Genomic DNA, 20,406 nt, shown 5'->3' with positions numbered 1-20,406 from the left:
GCTCCCGCTTCTTGCTTCTCCTCTCTTTGACAACCCTCTTGAGACCATGCCCCCGCTTCATGATCTCCTTCTTGGGTCGCAGGGTGGTCCCTACTGCATTGACCCTTTGTACTCTCCTTTCCCACATTTGTGTCCTTGTGGCTAATGGGGTCTTTTGGACTAGGCTACCAAACTGGTGGGGTTCCAATCTCACCAGCTTGTTTACTATGACTGTCAACTTACTCTCAGTGAAATTGGGCACTTTCTGTGCTGCCATGGTGCGTGGTGTTTGGAGTGTTTGTGGGTGCAGGTGTGTGTGTGGTGGGTGTGGTGTTGATGTGTGAGGTGTGTTGTGTGTTGTGTGCTGGGGATAGTTGGTGCTGGTGTGATGGTGGTAGTGATGGTGGTAGTGATGGTGGTAGTGGTGGTGGTGGGTGTGTGTGTGCTGTGTTCCTTTGCCTCTCCTGTCAGATGTGGTGTATGGCCTTCTCTTCTGGAGTGTTGCAAAGGATTGTGGTCAGTAAAGGGGCTGGTTTTATACTGTGTGGGTTTGTCCAAATGGGATTTTCATGTCAGTTGTGTTCTGGGTGTTGTCCATGGAATGGTATTTTTTGGGGCATTTGTTTTTTCATTGGCACATATTTTCGGTAGTTTGAGGGCATAGCTACTTTGATTTTTGCCAACTTTGGCATTATTGCGGTATTTTGGCATCTTCCACCATGTTTTTCATTCACTGTCCGCTGCGGTGCATATGCTGGAGCTCTTCCACTGTCTCTCCCATTCCCTCCTGTGTGCGACCACGGCGGTCGGTAAAAGCAGATCGTACCACGGGACCAACGGGGATATCCTAATTACGCGTGTGGTCTCTCCGCTTTGCTTGCGGCAGGTTATTGCTTTTCTGCAGCGTTTCCAACCACCGCGGTCAGTTTTTGGACGTCACCGCCTGTGTCGGGCGTTTTTGGTTTGCCCGCTACCACAGCGGTCGGTCTTTTTTTGCGGTTGATTCTAATTTGATTCTAATTTGATCGCCCGTTTATCCGCTGTACTGGCGGATGGTTGTTTCCTGCCTCCATGGCGGTCGGGGTGGTTTTCCACCCGCTATCCTAATGGGCCCCCAAGTGTTGAATACCTAGAAAAAGCAGAAAACATTAAGGCAAATATCATGGTGTTAGGGAAAAACTGTGCCAAGGAGGCTACATTAAATCTTCTATGCAGAATGCAAATTCAGGAGTAATTCATCGAAAGGCAGGACTGCATCATTCAAGCCACAATGTACACTCTTGTTCTTGCAGAAGGCAGTAGGCTACACTTGTTGCACCTGTGCATTAAGTGGGGCCTTTTTTTGCTTATTCAAGGCGTGAACTATAGTCAAGGACTTTTACTTGTTACAATCTAATGAAGTGTGTGTGCTATTTGAACACTAAATTACAGCTTGCCTGCAGATGAATATTTTAAGTGAAATATTATGGTTTCTTAGCAGTTTCCTTTTTTCTAGTGTCAAAGGGGGCATATGCATAATATGTGCTTTAGTTTGTCCTCTTTATAACCAAATGATCTGGAAAAATGTGTAGTACTGTGTATTATAATACTAGAGTCAATGTACTGCTCAGCCTACACACTTTACTGATGCCTTGTAGCACCATTGCTCTAATGCTACGAGTGGATAAGAAATTATGGACTAAAGCACGGCCTCTTGTGTAACATGGGACTTGCACAAAGTTAACAGTGCACATTAATCCTTCCTGGATGATTCTTCAAGACTCTAAATGGGCACCCAAACACAGGTCTCTTTACACCTCGATCCTACTACTGAGCACCCTCACTATTTAAAGAACGGTAAATGACAGCACTTCCAGTTACTGCATTACAAACCTCATTTGCAGAAGCCTTGCTACCTTTGTTTCCCACACACAGTTCTGCCTTGGTACCTCCATTGAACCACTTAATATTTCAATACTGGAACCTGCACAATACAGTACCAATACATATAAATCTAGACACCCATTACTTTATATTGAGGACACCCACAGATCCACCAGAATCTACAGCTTTTAGATACACATTGTAGGTATATAAATCAACTCAGTTATTAGGAATGGAATTTGATGTGCAGATTACACACTGACCTACACACAGATTTTTTATATATTTATATTACATTTTTTGTCTGGATTTGGGACAAAAACATATCCAATCATAAGCAATTTCATCAAATTTACATGACATCATAATATTAAAAGCGTAGCAATATTAGCAGGTTCTCTTCAGTTATGATTTGCCCACCCGCAAGACATCTAGCCTTGCTAAGATGGTATGGATCACCAATATCCCCTTTCCCAAACACCCTAGTTGGTATCTTCTATTTCTGTTTGGGCTATCCAGTTTGCAAGGGAACTCCAGATTTTGAGACCTAAGTCCCAGGCCTTCCTTCCCTTAATTTTAAACAAATTAAATTCAATAGATTAGCAAGCAGGATATTGTGCCATCCATTGACTGAAGCTGGGGGGGTCACAATTGAGCTATTCCCCTTATGTACAATTCCTAGCAATGACCATTGCCACAAATCATGGTAGGCAAATAGCAGAATTTAAACATGTCTGTTTATCCATAGCCAGTAGAACTAGCATAGGGATGCAGTTAATCTGAGCCCCAGTAATAGTAGACAAAAATTCTCTAATTTTTGTCCAAACCCCTGTAAATGTAAATGTATGTAAATGTAAATGTATTGGCATTTATATAGCGCACTACTCACCCGTAGGGTCCCAAGGCGCTTCGACCGCTGCAAAACCCTTCCTGGCTTCCCTGAGAGATGGTCCCTTAATGGGTATCTCCAGGGTGAGACCTGGCATCCCCGGCGGGGCCGTTAGTGAAGATGAGGCAAGCTAATGCCCAGAGTCGCCGAGTGTGATCGCTGATCAGAGTGGGCACCGAGGCGAGAGAATTATCGAGTCCGCTGACCCTGGTCCAGAAACCTGCCGCGCCGGGAATCGAACCCTGGTCCCGGGCCGTCCTCTGCTCTCGGGTCTGCCGCCTCTAACCAGTGATGCCCTGACTTTATTGGTCCCAGCTTGTTTCCATTTCTCACATCTCTTTTTAAAATATTGACGGAAACAGGGAGATTCCCATGGAGGAGTATAATAATTGTATCTGGCAATTTTTATAAGGCCAACTACTTTGTCATAGTGTATGGGCCATCCTGATCGTCTTGAATTTAACTTTCTTGTAGTAGCTCTGTTCTATAACTTTAAGCAAATAACCTGCTGCCCGCCTGTCTAAATTATAAACTTAAATTGATCGCACCGCATAAATTCAATTTTCTTCCTAATAAGCCCTACCACTAAATATCAAACATCTAAAAATGGGGATGTAGACATGTTGATTATGTTACGCGACTGATAATTATGAGTTCAGGAATCGGATTATCCCAGCACTTCAGATCTACTTCTATCTTGTTTAATACCATCTCATACCCCAGCTTAACAATTTGATCCATATTCACCAAGATTTTTACCCCGAGATAAGTAGAAACAGTTGTATGTCTTGCATCCTTCATTCGAATATCTCCATTACAAATTGTTTGAGTTTTGCCACAGTTTTTGTTATAGCCTGAAATGGTTCTATATATAATGAAAATAATAGGTGAAAACACGAACATCTCAGCCGTGTGCACCTCGTTGTTATAAGATCTCTGGATTCTAGACCCATAGATTAAAGCCTTGCTCTTGGATTATTATACAGCACCATGGCAGAGGTAATGAGCCTAAGACCAAGTCCCATGCTGCCCATGAGTATCCACAGACAAGCACAGGGCGGTCTACCAAAGGCCTTTTCTGCATCAAGCAGGATCATTGCAAGATAAACCTCTGTGGCATTGAATGAGGCAATAACCTGACATATAATTTGCTGGCCCCCTACTAGGAACAAATCCATGTTGTTGTGGTGAAACTAACCTCACAATTACCCTGTTAATATAGGTGTTGATAAATTTAGAAAAAACCTTTACATCATTATTGTTAAACTTGTCATCCTTAGGGTGGTCATTCCCCAACTTTTTGTCGGTGCACCTCCACTTTGTGCTGTATTTGATGGCCTAAAGACTCTAAGCACTTTACAACTGCTAACCAGTGCTAAAGGGCACGTGCTTCCCCCCTAATCATGGTGACATTGGTGTATACCTGATTGGCATATTTAGTTTAGTTATACATCCCTTGTAAAGTGGTATGCCATATACCCAGGGCATGTCATTTAAATGCTACTAATGGGCCTGCAGAACTGCTTGTGCCACCCACACAAGTAGCCTTTCAAACCTGTTTCAGGACATTGCAATCACAAGGCCTGTGTGTTCAGTTTACTGCCACTTCGATTTGGCATTTAAAACTACTTGCCAAGCCTTAAACTCCCCATGTATCACATATATGTCACCCCTAAGGTAAGCCCTAGGCAACCCTATGAACAGGGTGCTGTGTAACTAAAACGTAGGATATGTACTTTTATGTTTTACATGCCCTGGTAGTGACAAATTGCTACATTTGATATTTTTACTACTGTGAGGTCTACCCCTCTCATAATGTAGGTTTGGGAATTCCTTGGAACACTGTTAAACTTATATTCCTGATTAAAAGGAAGCAGCTAAATCATGTTTCATATTTTTGGAATGATAAATCATATTTACTGGTAAAGACAGAATTAACATTATTGATTTAGAAATACCACTTTTAGATAGTGAACATATCTCTGCTCTGACTACTTTGTGTGCCTTGCAGCCTGACTCCAATACATATCTGTGATGGATGACAGCTATACTTTGTGCATTTCCTCTAGACAGCCGCACGCACAGGAAGGGTGGGTGTTATAAAGAACTCATCTGCATTCATCTACATTCTGATAGTCTTTCTGGGCAGCAAGGGGGAGAGGGAGCTTACACATCTGAATAGGCAGTGTCCTGTGTCCCACACTAAGGGCTGATTACCAACACAGATAGAATGTTAGACAGCGCTGGGATGCATCATCACCCTTGCTCCAATTGGAACTAGTGCAGTGCCCTCCGACACCGATGAAGTGCCCGACTGTGAGGACTTCGATGCAATCACCCGACTGCATGAATTGGAACTGACTCAGCATACTGTTCGTCAAACCTTTTCTCCATCCAGGGTGCTTTGTCAGCGGGCCTGTTTGAGTTCTGTAGCCAGCCTGCCCTCCATTGCGGTCTGCCTTAACTTTGGATTTATCCCGGTCTACTATGACCTCATTAACCTTTTAGCACTATTGACTTCTAAGCACTATATTTGGTTTATTCTTTAAAAATTCATAACTCTGGTTCTTCTAATTGGATTCTTTTTTCTTGTTTTACTCAGATAAATATTCACAATTTTTCTAAATCTATGTGGAGTCTTTTTGTAAGGTTTTCTTTGCGCTACTTTGTGTGTGTGTTGCACAAATACTTTACACATTGCCTGTTTGGATAAGCCTGCCTGCTCTATGCCAAACTTCCAGAGCGTGAGCACAGTTTATCTTTTAGTGTGTATCTAGCTTACCCAGACTATCATTGTGGTCCCTACTTGGACAGGGTGCATACCTCTGCCAACTAGAGACCCAATTTCTAACAACTATTGATCAAGTTGATTGGCCTAGAAGAACGTGTGTTTGTCCCGGCTTTACCTTTCCTGATAAAGATTACAATGTTAGATCAGGTTCAAGACTCACGTGACCTCAGGCCCTGCTGTGCGGCCTGAAATATTATAAGTATCTTTGGTCAAATTAACCAAGCGTTGCGGGAATAGAATTCTAGTGGAATCCCATCTGACCCTACTGCTTTTCCATTTTGGCAAATTCTTAAAAGCTTCAGCAGTCTCGAGGACCGTTACCAACAATTCCATATAAATTATTTCTCTATCCGACAAAGACTCTAAATGTATTGCATCCAAAAATCAATTAATCTCATTGCCGGTGGCATTTCCTACCTCGGAGTATAGTAATTGATAATTCTTCTGAAGCACATCAACGTATTCATCTTGGCCATATCGCAACTAACCATGTGCATCCAGAATTGCTGAAGTAAGACTCTTAGCCTCCTTTTGTGGGGCCTAAAACTCTTCCAAAACTATTGCTGTATTCATAATTATTCTACCCCTCTATTATATTTCTGCAAGCTTCCCTTTCTGTGGAAAAACAGTGCTCCTGTGCCTAAACCTTAAAAATAAAAAGGAAAAAGATTACAATATACTAACTTTGATTGATTCAATCCATTTGTGTCTCCCTTATTATTTCTGTACATTTATTGATGGAACTGTAACAAAATTGTTCTCTCAACAGAACCAGTTGCAGTATATCTTCGATGCCCAGGTTCTGTGGGACAGTGGGTCACCCCATTATATTTATGAACGCCTCTGCCTTAACAAGCAGATTACGCTGTAAAATGCTTACACCCACTCTATTGTTACTTTCCAAATCTGAGTGCAGTTTTTCCAACCTGACCAACTCCGTTTACATACTCAGGAGAGAGCGTTCTTGACAATTTCCTTTTTACTGAATAACTCATAGCATCCTCCCTAATACCAGTCTTAAACATGTCCTAAACAATTCCAATCTGGGCCCTATCCCAGTTCCAATTAAAGATTCTGGGATCCACTGTGTCATATGATCTGTATATACTAGATCTAATAACAGCTCTCTAGAATGTCCAGCATTTCTTTCTATTGGGCAGACATTGTATCTCAATATCAAGTAACATGGTATAATGATCCAACAATGCTCTGGGATATTTTACACGTTATGCACCCTTAAAGAGACACAGAGTTATTAAGAAATAATCCAGTCTTGTATGTTTCTTATGTATATGTGAATAAAAGGTATTACCAGGGTCTGGCCTTATCAATTCTGCCCAGACATCGACAAGACCCAGTATTATCTGCCAATCAATAATTACCCTAAAAGGTGTAGGTTTATGGTTGATATTATAGGCATTGCAATCTAAAGGCATGTTACAGTTTAGATTGCCACAAAATAAAACAGGGGATTGACATTGTGCCAATTCCACAGTGTTAGAAATTGGATTTTTGGTTGGCAGAGGTATACACCCTGTCCATGCAGGAACCACAATTCTAGCTAGAGTAAGTAAGATAAACACTAAATGTTAACCTGTGCTCACCCTCTAGTAGCTTGGTACAGAGCAGTCAGGTAAACTTAAGAGGCAATGCGTAAAGAATTTGTGCAACATAACACAAAGTAACAGAGTGAAAATATCATAAAAAGACCCCACACCAGGTGGGAAAAACAGACAATACTTTTATAAATAAATCAAGACCAAAATGACACACATCCAATAAGTAGAAATCAAGATATGAATTTTTAAAGAATTAAAGTGTTCTTAGTGCTTAAGAGCAATACAAGTCTATGCAGGTTATCTAGTTGCACTGGACCAGGGCAAAGTCAAAAATTCAGGCCAATCACAATGGAGCACAGGCCAAATACAGGAGCCATGCAGGCCTGCTGAACAAATTACCTTGATCCTGGTCGCACAGCGAGATGCGGGGTGCAGCCAAGTATTGTGTCGGTGTTGATCCCTAAGTTGAGGTGATGCATCGATTTTCTTCACAAATAGGTGGTGATACATTAGTTCCTTAGCCAAAGTGCCAAAGCCGAGAGCCATTTGTTCAGCGTGTGATGCGTCGGGTTCTCCGCACAGTCAAGGGGATGATTCAATCTTCCCACACTGCTGCGCTGGCGAGACGTGATTCTGGAGGTGATGAACTGGTTCCGAGTTCGATGCGCTGGGTTCACTCCCACAGCAGGGGTGATGCATTGGGTCTCCTTCATGCAAGCAGATGATGTGCCAGTTCCCCTGAAGCAAGCACCTAAGTCCACATCCAATGGACCAGGTACAATAGCAGAGTCCAGCTCTCACTGAGCAACTCCAGAGAGCAGCAGGCAGAATCTTTGGTCAAATTAACCAAGCGTTGCGGGAATAGAATTCTAGTGGAATCCCATCTGACCCTACTGCTTTTCCATTTTGGCAAATTCTTAAAAGCTTCAGCAGTCTCGAGGACCGTTACCAACAATTCCATATAAATTATTTCTCTATCCGACAAAGACTCTAAATGTATTGCATCCAAAAATCAATTAATCTCATTGCCGGTGGCATTTCCTACCTCGGAGTATAGTAATTGATAATGCTTCTGAAGCACATCAACTTATTCATCTTGGCCATATCGCAACTAACCATGTGCATCCAGAATTGCTGAAGTAAGACTCTTAGCCTCCTTTTGTGGGGCCTAAAACTCTTCCAAAACTATTGCTGTATTCATAATTATTCTACCCCTCTATTATATTTCTGCAAGCTTCCCTTTCTGTGGAAAAACAGTGCTCCTGTGCCTAAACCTTAAAAATAAAAAGGAAAAAGATTACAATATACTAACTTTGATTGATTCAATCCATTTGTGTCTCCCTTATTATTTCTGTACATTTATTGATGGAACTGTAACAAAATTGTTCTCTCAACAGAACCAGTTGCAGTATATCTTCGATGCCCAGGTTCTGTGGGACAGTGGGTCACCCCATTATATTTATGAACGCCTCTGCCTTAACAAGGAGATTACGCTGTAAAATGCTTACACCCACTCTATTGTTACTTTCCAAATCTGAGTGCAGTTTTTCCAATCTGACCAACTCCGTTTACATACTCAGGAGAGAGCGTTCTTGACAATTTCCTTTTTACTGAATAACTCATAGCATCCTCCCTAATACCAGTCTTAAACATGTCCTAAACAATTCCAATCTTGGCCCTATCCCAGTTCCAATTAAAGATTCTGGGATCCACTGTGTCATATGATCTGTATATACTAGATCTAATAACAGCTCTCTAGAATGTCCAGCATTTCTTTCTATTGGGCAGACATTGTATCTCAATATCAAGTAACATGGTATAATGATCCAACAATGCTCTGGGATATTTTACACGTTATGCACCCTTAAAGAGACACAGAGTTATTAAGAAATAATCCAGTCTTGTATGTTTCTTATGTATATGTGAATAAAAGGTATTACCAGGGTCTGGCCTTATCAATTCTGCCCAGACATCGACAAGACCCAGTATTGTCTGCGAATCAATAATTACCCTAAAAGGTGTAGGTTTATGGTTGATATTATAGGCATTGCAATCTAAAGGCATGTTACAGTTTAGATTGCCACAAAATAAAACAGGGGATTGACATTGTGCCAATTCCACAGTGTTAGAAATTGGATTTTTGGTTGGCAGAGGTATACACCCTGTCCATGCAGGAACCACAATTCTAGCTAGAGTAAGTAAGATAAACACTAAATGTTAACCTGTGCTCACCCTCTAGTAGCTTGGTACAGAGCAGTCAGGCTAAACTTAAGAGGCAATGCGTAAAGAATTTGTGCAACATAACACAAAGTAACAGAGTGAAAATATCATAAAAAGACCCCACACCAGGTGGGAAAAACAGACAATACTTTTATAAATAAATCAAGACCAAAATGACACACATCCAATAAGTAGAAATCAAGATATGAATTTTTAAAGAATTAAAGTGTTCTTAGTGCTTAAGAGCAATACAAGTCTATGCAGGTTATCTAGTTGCACTGGACCAGGGCAAAGTCAAAAATTCAGGCCAACCACAATGGAGCACAGGCCAAATACAGGAGCCATGCAGGCCTGCTGAACAAATTACCTTGATCCTGGTTGCACAGCGAGATGCGGGGTGCAGCCAAGTATTGTGTCGGTGTTGATCCCTAAGTTGAGGTGATGCATCGATTTTCTTCACAAATAGGTGGTGATACATTAGTTCCTTAGCCAAAGTGCCAAAGCCGAGAGCCATTTGTTCAGCGTGTGATGCGTCGGGTTCTCCGCACAGTCAAGGGGATGATTCAATCTTCCCACACTGCTGCGCTGGCGAGACGTGATTCTGGAGGTGATGAACTAGTTCCGAGTTCGATGCGCTGGGTTCACTCCCACAGCAGGGGTGATGCATTGGGTCTCCTTCATTCAAGCAGATGATGTGCCAGTTCCCCTGAAGCAAGCACCTAAGCCCACATCCAATGGACCACGTACAATAGCAGAGTCCAGCTCTCACTGAGCAGCTCCAGAGAGCAGCAGGCAGAATATCAGCATGCAGAAAAGCAATCATTCCATGGCAGAAGTCCAGCAGAGTGACAGTCCATGTAGCAGCACAGCAGTCCTTTTGACAGACGTTCTTTAGAGGTCAGGAAGTGTCTGATTTGGTGGGGTCAGAGACCCAGTACTTATGCTCAGTTCTGCCTTTGAGGTGGGGGTGACTTCAAAGAAGGGTATTTGAAGTGCACAGAGGTCCTTTCTTCCTAGCCCTTGCTGAAGACTCAATACAGGGAGGCAATCAACCCTTGGTGTAGGGACAGGACACTGCCTATTCAGGTGTTATTGTCAGCTTCTCCCTCCCCTCCTGTCCAGGATGAGCCATTAAGATGCATATGGGCACTCAGGTACACCTAAACTGCTTTTGTGTGTAGCTGCCTAGTAGAAATACACAAAATCAAAGTGTCACACAACTCAGACGTGTGTTGGAGACAAGCTACAGGCACACAGATGTTTAGGAGCAGAGAAATGGCAACTTTTTAAAAATGGTATTTCTAAAATAGTACTGGTAAATCCAGATTTGCCAGTAATGCAGATTTATCATTACCGTTCCAATGATTTAAAACATGACAGAGCTTCTGCTTCTCAATCAGTAATTACAGCTTAAAAGTGTAATAAGGAACTCCCAGTGTTAACCTATGAGAGGAATAGGCCTCACAGTAGTGAAAAATGAATTGGGGTGTTTTTCATTACCAGGACATGCAAACCTTAAAAGTACATGTCTTACCTTTTACTTACACAGCACCCTGCCCTATTGGCTAACTTGGGCCTACCTTAGAGGTAACATGTATAATTAAAGGGGAGTTTAAGGCTTGACAAGGGGTTTTAAATGCAAGTCAATGTAGCAGTAAAACTTGAAAGGAACTATGGAATTTGATTTTGGAGTGATCAGTGGGGACCTTTTTCCCATTGAGGAGGATGCTCTTCTCTCATATTTTCACGCCTATGGATCAGAAGGCAATACCCACCTGCATCTTTTAAATATTTATTTGAAATACTATGTTTGAGAATTAAAGATTGAGATTGTCCCCTACTCTCTTCAGTAAAACTGCACACACAGGCTCTGCAGTGGCAGGGTGGGACATGTTTAAAGGGCTGCCTATGTGGGTGGCGCAATCAGTGCTGCAGGTCCACTACCAGCATTTAATTTTTCAGGCCCTGGGCACAGGTGGTGCAGTCTACTAGGGATTCATAAATCAATAAATCTGCCAATTTGGTATGAGCCAATCTTAGCATGTTTAGAGGACAGAGCGTATGCACTTTTGCACTGGTTAGCAGTAATAAATTGCTCAGAGTCCTAAAATCAACAAAACAAGGTCAGAAAAAGAGGAGGAGGAAGGCAAAATGTTAGGGTGACCCTTCAGAAAGGGCCATTTTCCACACACAGTCAAATAGGCAAGTACCAAACGATTCATCTATTCTAAAACAGAGCCATAAACTTAACAAATGGTGAATTTGACTCTTTCAGTATATATTGGGCTAATAGCCCGAAGTCCTGGTTTATCCAAAGATTTACTTTCAGCCATAAAAATATTTCTCTTAGCTAATGTGAATCCCATCTAGTAGTAGGCTCCTGTGTAGTACTGACTAAAACATCATATCCTAAGCTGTATAATAAATGTCACTTTGAATACTGAATATGTGTCTCCTGCAAACAAATGAAAAAAGCCTTTAAAGATCTCAATTCCTACCCTACTATACTTCTCTTTTTTGCATCGTTCAGTCACTTAGTCACCACATGTAACCTATCGGTATTACCAATCAAGCCAAACTGAAATGTAAAACCCCTCCTGCCCTTTAACTATAACTGTTGCTGCACTCATGCTACCTCTAGTCTCATCCAAATAAGATACAAATATATTGATTTTCTCTAGTAGTACCGCTGCAGCTCACCTCATTTGAACATTCCCTTCTTCAGACATTACCCCCCTCAAACCTCGACCTTTAACATCTGCCTTACTCTTCTCTGCAGACCCAACAATTCACCAGACGCTCTGCAACATGCCCCCTGCCCTCCCTCCAGTCCAGCCCACCCACATCCTATCCCCTTTCCATCTTCTATGGCGGACCCCCCCACAGCCAAGCCATCCTTGAATGCAACTGTGATGGTCACTCTCCCCTCCCCACTCAGCAGATCACCCAAGTATTATCCAGTGAAACAAGTTATTAAATTTTTCTGCATACCAAAAACTATTTATATAAAAAATCCACTGTGTCCAGACTCAACCCCTTACATTTCACTTTGGCAATAGAAATTACAGCATTTCCAAATATTATTTTACCCTTATCTCTGAATTGAAAAATCGAACTTTCTCATCCTTGACCACTTTTAGTCTGGCAGAAATTATTAAAAGTGCTTGACATCCCTTTTCCTGAAAGGGCATACTCATTTGTCGAAGTCTCCATCTGTTTTCTACTGTAATATGACAGAAATCCAATCTAGTAAAAAAAAAAAAGGTATGTCATTACCCTCCCTCATTGATTCAGGTTCAGCCTTTTCACAGACCCTCTGTCTCAGTAAGATGCTCCCAAAATAAACCAAAATAGCTGTTGGCTTGGACTCTGATACCTGGCTCAATTTCTTGCCCCATGACTGCCGTTTTTCAAGCGGGAATCTGTGTGTGTTCCCAAGACAGCGGCCAGCTCATCGCCCATAGCACTCACTCAACGCTTCAGTAGGTCACAGGGTGTTACCACCTACCTTAGTTTCTTTGGTGGTATCATACCGAGTGGCACATCTGGCCTTTATTAGTGATATTGGAGGAGTGAGGCGTACTGCTGTGACAACATTACAGCATTTGCTTGGCAGATTTTCCCCCTTCTCTTCTTATGCTCTGGAGTGCTTGACCGTGCCTTTAGCAAGCTGCCCAAACAGCCCAAACTGCAGCTTAGCCAGCCCAAATTTCCGGGCCAGCTCAAGCAGCGCAGTCGACTCAAACAACGCTTCTCTGGACATTTTGTTCATAGTCGGATAGGAGATGCGCCTGTAGATGACTCTGTGGACACTTTGGATGGGACACTTGGACCCTCACAGTCAGAATCTGCAGCGGTTAATGGAGTAGCTATGAGGTCCAAAGGAGGGTTAATTTCCAACTTCTTTGTTGTACCAGGAATTTGATTTACAGCTATGAAGGTGAAGGGGCACTGGCAGATAGCCTGTCAGAGAATAGGCTATTAAAGATGTTGAGTCTGGTGCTTGTGGATGGAATGACCTTATGGGGAGAGAGGCCAACACAGATGATAGCTACCAAGAGCAGGGGGAATGAGGTGCATTGTTATTGCTACAGTGGATTAACACAGCTCGTGCTGGAGGCAGTATCCCCGCTACTGATATAATTGTATTAATATTGAATTTGATGCACGCGATGATACATGTAAAATCAAATCACTGTTGTCGAAATCTCCCGATATGACCTTTCCATCAATCACAAGTAAGAAATACGTGGTCAGGCAGACCCTGCGACCTAGGCCACAGACTACTGATTGACAGTTCACAGGTAGTGTGGCACGTAGCCAGCAGGACAAATGCGCAAATAGAGGAAATCCAGATTAGTCCCACAGATAGGCAGCGACACAACATTGGTGTGGGGAGATTGGCCCTGAAACAGCATATTGTTAGGTACACTCAGCCAATCTGGGCACAGCACACACAGGGATCACATGCTCCACATGCTGGACATCTGGACACGTTACCCACTGGCCCTCATTGTCTCCATGCAAGGTTTAGACCCACCTGTATTTGTCATGAGGTGGGAGTAATTTATGGCTCCATGACTAGGCCTACATTCCTATCCCTAAACAGGATGTATGAATTGGTTTATGATGCTTCAACAGGTGTATAAAAAGATGCTCAGAATGATTGCACTTGGAGTCAGTCCTCAGACTCGGTACTGTGTGCTGTACTTCAAGCCGCAGTGTTTAATTACACCTACTGTTCTTCTTTTGCTAAATGCCTCTTGTCTTTGTATTTTCAAGGTAAATTCATATCCGAGAAACATTTGGTAAGCCAGCCCGGAGAGATTGGTGCTTCAAATGCACTTGCAGCCAAAGGAAAGGACCCTGCTCTGACTGATTCACATTAGTGCATCAAGGAAGGTGAGCAGATGCTGCAATTGACCGAAAGGTCAACTGAATCCGCGGGATGGAGGTCCGTCTTCAAGCCACCTTCAATTGGGTAAGAGGCTACATCTGATCTTTATGCCCAACATTTGGCGTATGGCAAAGTAGGAAGAAGTGCAAAAACTTACCTGAGCACCCTGCTACTGACAGAAATTATTCCAAAATGCATCTGGTTTGATGTCATTATTACTGTTTGAATCTCGAAAAATCACATATCAGAGAAATATTTGTCATGGTTTACATGAAAGAAGGAAAAGAAAACGGAAAAAAAACATGGCATCATCATGTTTCTAATAAAAGATTGATGTTTGAAACTTGGGTGAGTGTGGATTAAATTGATAAAATTGGACTAATTGTATCTGCATGTACTAGTAGTGCACTTGGGTCTAATGCACCATGTGGGTACCACATTTCAGTTAACGTTTCAGTAAAGACATCAATGCTTTGAAGTGATGGTGTGCATTCTATCACTCATATATCTATATTGACAATTCTGTCCATTCGATCGTTTGCACCTTTGGATAAAGTTTGGTAAAACCTATAACACTTGTAAAATATAAAATGGTCATTGTAGAATGTGTGCGTTTATAGTTTGTAAGAAGAGTGGAAGTTCATATATTGTGTTATATCCGAGCCCATTTAGCTAGTTGGTAGTATTTTTATTGTTAGTGATATGCAGCCGGTTATTATGATTTTCCATGTTGGCAAACATTAATGTGACAAATGATTTATGCATGACCAAAGCAAGTTCGTGGTTGTAAAGTTTCAGCTTAATTGTTTTTCACAGTTTTTGAGTGCTAGTGGGACACTGACCCATAGCCACCAGGGGTCATTATTTCAAGCTCACTGCATGAAAACAGGACATAATGCTAGTATTTTGTTTATGTCACTGTTTCTGGGTCACATACGTTCAATGAACCCCACTGGGGTGCTTTAAAACCTGTTCGACTTACTTGATCCCTGGGAGGTAAATCGCACATTTCTTGTCACAATGGTTAATGTTTTTCTTTTTTTTTTACTTGAAACGGTAGTTTAACTACTTAATTCCACAGTACATGTTTATAAACGGGCTCGGCGAGCTCTTGATTTGTAATACAGAATACGTTGTTCATCGCTGATGCTAATATGATCTCTATTTATATCTCATGTCAAAGTTACCTCTGACAAAGTGACTTCGTCAACAAAGCACATGAAATGAACATCATTGATGACAGGACTAAAAAATATTTGACAAAGACATTTCCCAGAAGTCCCACTATAACCATGATCCCCAAAATCCACAAGAATCTAATGGACCCTCCATGTAGGCCAATTGTTTCAACGAAAGGTTCACTTCATGAGCCAGTGGGAAAATTCATAGATCGGTACCTCCAACCGATCGTAAAGAACATGAAAAGTTACATTCAGGACACCACTGATTTTTTAACGAAACTAGCACAAATAAAAGTAAGCAAGGATCAACAATTAATCTTGTGTACAGCAGACATACGATCGTTATACACATCCATCCCTCACGATGGAGGGATAGAAGCCATCGAGAAGGCCATTCTCGAAAGTGACATAGAGGAGGGTATGCAGACATTCCTCATGGAATTAATAATTTTCACACTTTACCACAGCTACTTCCGACAAGAAGACACCTGGTATTTACAACGGTCTGGAACTTCGATGGGCAATTGTGCCGCACCGACCTATGCTAATATTTACATGAAGCTCTTTGAGGAAGAAAACATTTACAAAGACCCTAACTGGATGAACAACTTACAAATGTACGCAAGGTACATCGATGATGTCTTCATCATCTGGAACAATACAGAGGAATCTTTAATACAAGCATTAACAGCGCTAAATTTGACAAACGACAGAATACAATTCACATGGGAAACCAATCAAAAATCGATAACCTTCCTGGATGTAAAGATCACGATCACCGAGACAGGTTTTGACACAGACTTATTACGCAAGCCTACTGACAGGAATAACACGCTGTTATACACCAGCTTCCATCAAGGGTCCCTTAAACGACATTTACCAATGTCACAGATGTTACGGGTAAAGAGGATAACCTCGAACCCATTGCAAATGGAGAAACGCATGAATGAGATGGGGAGAAGATTTCAGAGTAGAGGCTACCCGGAGGCAATCATAAAAGAAGCCATGGAAAAAGCTCACAACACCCCTAGAGAGAAACTTCTAACTAGAACAATCAAAGAGCCAGAAGACAGAATGGTCATAGTATCAAGATTCTCTACTCTAAGCACAATGTACAGGAAGACCATTTTAAAACATTGGCCGACCTTGAGTGCTGAACAAGATTTTGGAGATACATTCAAAAATTCCCCTATCTTTGCATACACCCGCAGTACGAATATAAAAGAGATCCTGACCAACAACACAACCAGCAAACATCAATATAAAGGTACCCTACCATGCATGAACTGCGGTAATTGCAATTCCATAATTAAAGGCACATCCATTAACCACCCAATGAAAGGGAACGAGATCAGACTGAAAGTCAATGCCACATGCGACACCCAGAATGTTATCTACCTAATCAAGTGCCCATGTGGCAGTATATACATTGGAAAAACGGAAAGGAAAATAAAGATTCGCATTAACGAACATAAATCGAACATAAGAACAAACAACCCAAAATCCAACGTAACGGTACATTTCACCGAATCCAGGCATAATGTGTCACAACTCAAGTTTCTTGTACTTGAAGTTGTTGATAAACAAGAGGGCAAAGACATCCACAAAGAACTTCTGAAACGTGAAATGTCATGGATTTATAAATTACAGTCCATGAAACCCATGGGACTGAACGACCGTTTGGAGTACTCATGTTACTTATGAAAACACCACCTGGTGTTACATGCCGTCTACAGACTGTTCTGAAATACGATTGGCCACGTACCTAGCGGTACATTCACCAGAATTCTTCATTTGACTTTATATTCCACCTTTCATGTACAGTTAACTATTATTAATCTATCATAATGTTTTGTTTCATATATTTGTGTTTTATTCTTTACCACTACGATCATAATAAGGCAGCTAGACTTATCCGTTTTAGATCTCCTCACACAACATGGCCGCCACCCGCAGTCCGTTTTCTATATCTTACACTATACACTGAACTAAACACACCCACTTCCTGGTACGAGGGGAGTAGGAACGCCGGAGAAAGCCACCCTAACAACACGGAGCACGTTAACTTCTGTAAGTACCCGAAAACTAACCTTCGGATATAATGTAGGTGCGCTATGCACACATTGTATGAACGCTTTACTCACTCACACGCGCTCGCGCTTATCTTTTACAGAAGCCGCGTAATACCGGTTACACGTGAGTTTTGCAACATCCTACGTTTGCCTAAAGACCACGGGTTTGTTTTAGGAGCACGCCATATGCCACAACTTCTTAAACGGAGCACGCCTAACTAGCATTCTTTAAGCATGAATCCACAAACCCTTTCACTATCTCTTATATCACGCTAAAATTACCCGAACCACCCAGTCAGTTTAAGTGACCCATCACAATACCCACCACCCCACCACCCACCCCTTCCTCACCCTCGGCATGCTATGAACAACACCATATTGAATGTAGATCTTGTACTTAGCTATATCTTACTCGTTGTTTTCAGGAGCTCCCAGATGAAGGGTACACCACCCGAAATGCATTGGAGCCATTTCAAAAGCGTATGATATGAACACAATATCAAAAGAATCACTGTCATGAATGCAATGGCGAAAAATTATCTAAAATAAAAACATACGACCAACTTATTGACTGGAAGCTTATTCAAGCACCTAAGGTGTGCACAAGGATACAGGGATGTCCCAAAGTTACATGGGGGCACAATGACCATTTGTATCTCTCAAACGCACGTTGGACGGACGTGCCACCTGTATGTAGCACCCAACCTTTAAAAGACTCTAAAAGACTTTGTCCAAACACTTCAAAAAATTGCTGTGCGCCCCCCACCAAATAATTTAGTGAATTACATTTAATCATGACCGTTCCTTCCAACACTTTGGCACTTCACTCGTATGTTTAACTACCATGTCATGGCGTCTTAGCATATTTCACTTTTCATTTCTCCTCTTTTCATGAGTCCATTGTTTGTTTTCATGACATTATCGCGTCATAAAACATGGCCGTCGCACACCGCTCGGCGTTCGAACCGGCACAAACTATCTGACGTTGGCAACCGGGAGCTGAATACGAGGGTGGAATTCGGATCATTTTGTAACCGCTTTTTGTGGCCACAGGTACATTACATTGTTATTAGACGGGGTTATGTTGGCTTGTTCAGGATAATATTTTGACGGAGCAATGTTGTTGTTATTTTTGTAGATTGTCGGGTCAAAATTGGCAACAAGTACTAAGAACGTTTGGCTATGATCATCGTACTATTTCAGACTTAAAAGGTTGGTTCCAGATGTATATGTTGATGTTCATCTAATGGTTTTTTATAATACTATCAGCCTTTAGATAGGAACAACTATTAGTCAAAGCCTTTTTTTTAATAAGACGTTCTGTCGTTTCCGGTTACAAACAGATTATTTTAGGCACCTTGGACGTACCATTGAGGCTTATGTGTGTTTTAGCCCCACAGGTTCCGTTACATCATATCTGGATTGTATGGATTGCGCTCCCGTATCGTCTAGTCGTCATTGTAGATCATAAGTGAGTGCGGTGTTTAATCTTTCATGCTACTATTTTGTATTTCATACCAAACACATTGGTCATTGTTGGTGTATTTTTTCTTTAGCACCATGAGAGGTCAAGCTTCTCAGCATCGGGATATTTCACCGCGACATTCTTTCATACATCTTCGTGCCATTTCGTCACATTCATACAAGTGAGTCAACATCCATTGGAGTTAAAAGTCATGAGAACTTATAAAATACATGTTTTTCACCCATCTTATTCATCATCAAACAAGCATGATAATCCATTTGTTATCATTATATTGCTATACTGAATTAATTACTGTGGTGAACTTTGAACTATGCAGTTGGAGATTTTTCTTCGGAGTGAAAGCATTTTATGTTTATGTCGTTTCAGGTATCGCCCCTGACGAAGGGCCGTGTGGCCCGAAATGCATTGGGCAGGGCAAACTTGTGAGATAAACTAATAGTTTGATGTGAAGTAAACATCAGAATTTCTGTCATGATGAACTCATTGTATTTGTTTACAACAGATGAACACTATGCACAATAATGCTATGATGCTAGTAAAAATATGCATTGAATGAAATTCACAGAGTTTATGAGTCTCTATGTACCACGTACATTTGATTATCAGTTAATTCATATTTGAGTATTATGTAAATTTCCAATTTTGATTCGCAACAGTGCGCAGAGGGCAAACGGTTTCGCTTGATCATATCATGCATTAAGTCACTGTTGCAGTATGGGCATTGCGTCTACATCTACAGCACGCGTGAACAACGAGCATACAACTTTCATTGTAAATTGTTGATTTAACCAGGAGTGCCTCTCCCATTAATAATTTTAGTTCAAGCTGCTCAGCCACACTTAAAAACCATAGCAGAATAAAGGACTGGTGTATATCGACAAACAAGTGAACCTTCACAAACCCACCAGGGAGCTTCATTCTGGATCCCTCTCTCTGGCTCCCACTCAACTTGTCCACTGAACAAACAGTGGAAGCTGCTCCTTCTCCTACCTGGTGGCTAAGATCTGGAGCACTCTCCCTCTACAACTCAGAGTCTCATCTATCCAGCAGTTCAGGAAGGACCTCAAAAGCAGGATGTAAAACTAATAGGTGCAGGCAGCATGACTCAGCAGCATTTTCCCACAGTGCATTGAGATCCCAATGTGTGAAGCAGCCACGCTTTACAAATTGAGGGTTGTTTTGAGTGGCGCTAGGTGGGAGAGACATGTACCAGAGAGGACTGCGTTCCCATAGTCCAGTCTAGACAACACCAGTGATTGGGTGGCTTGTTTGAGGTCCATGGGTGGAATGTGGGGTTTGATTTTATTGAGAAGCTTCAGATTGAGTAAGGCACTCTTTGCAGAGTTCCTGATGTGGTTGGTCATGGTTAGCTTGTGATCAAGGGTGATTCCAAGTGATTTTACCAAGTTTGCCAGGGTAAGATTACCAATGAGAGCATTGATTGCTTTCAGCCATTCTACGATTTGCGG

The sequence above is a fragment of the Lissotriton vulgaris genome, chromosome 4_1, assembly GCF_964263255.1.
Source record: "Lissotriton vulgaris chromosome 4_1, aLisVul1.2, whole genome shotgun sequence".
Lineage (NCBI taxonomy): Eukaryota > Metazoa > Chordata > Amphibia > Caudata > Salamandridae > Lissotriton > Lissotriton vulgaris.
The sequence above is the reverse complement of the archived record's forward strand: the minus strand, read 5'-3'. Positions refer to the sequence as shown.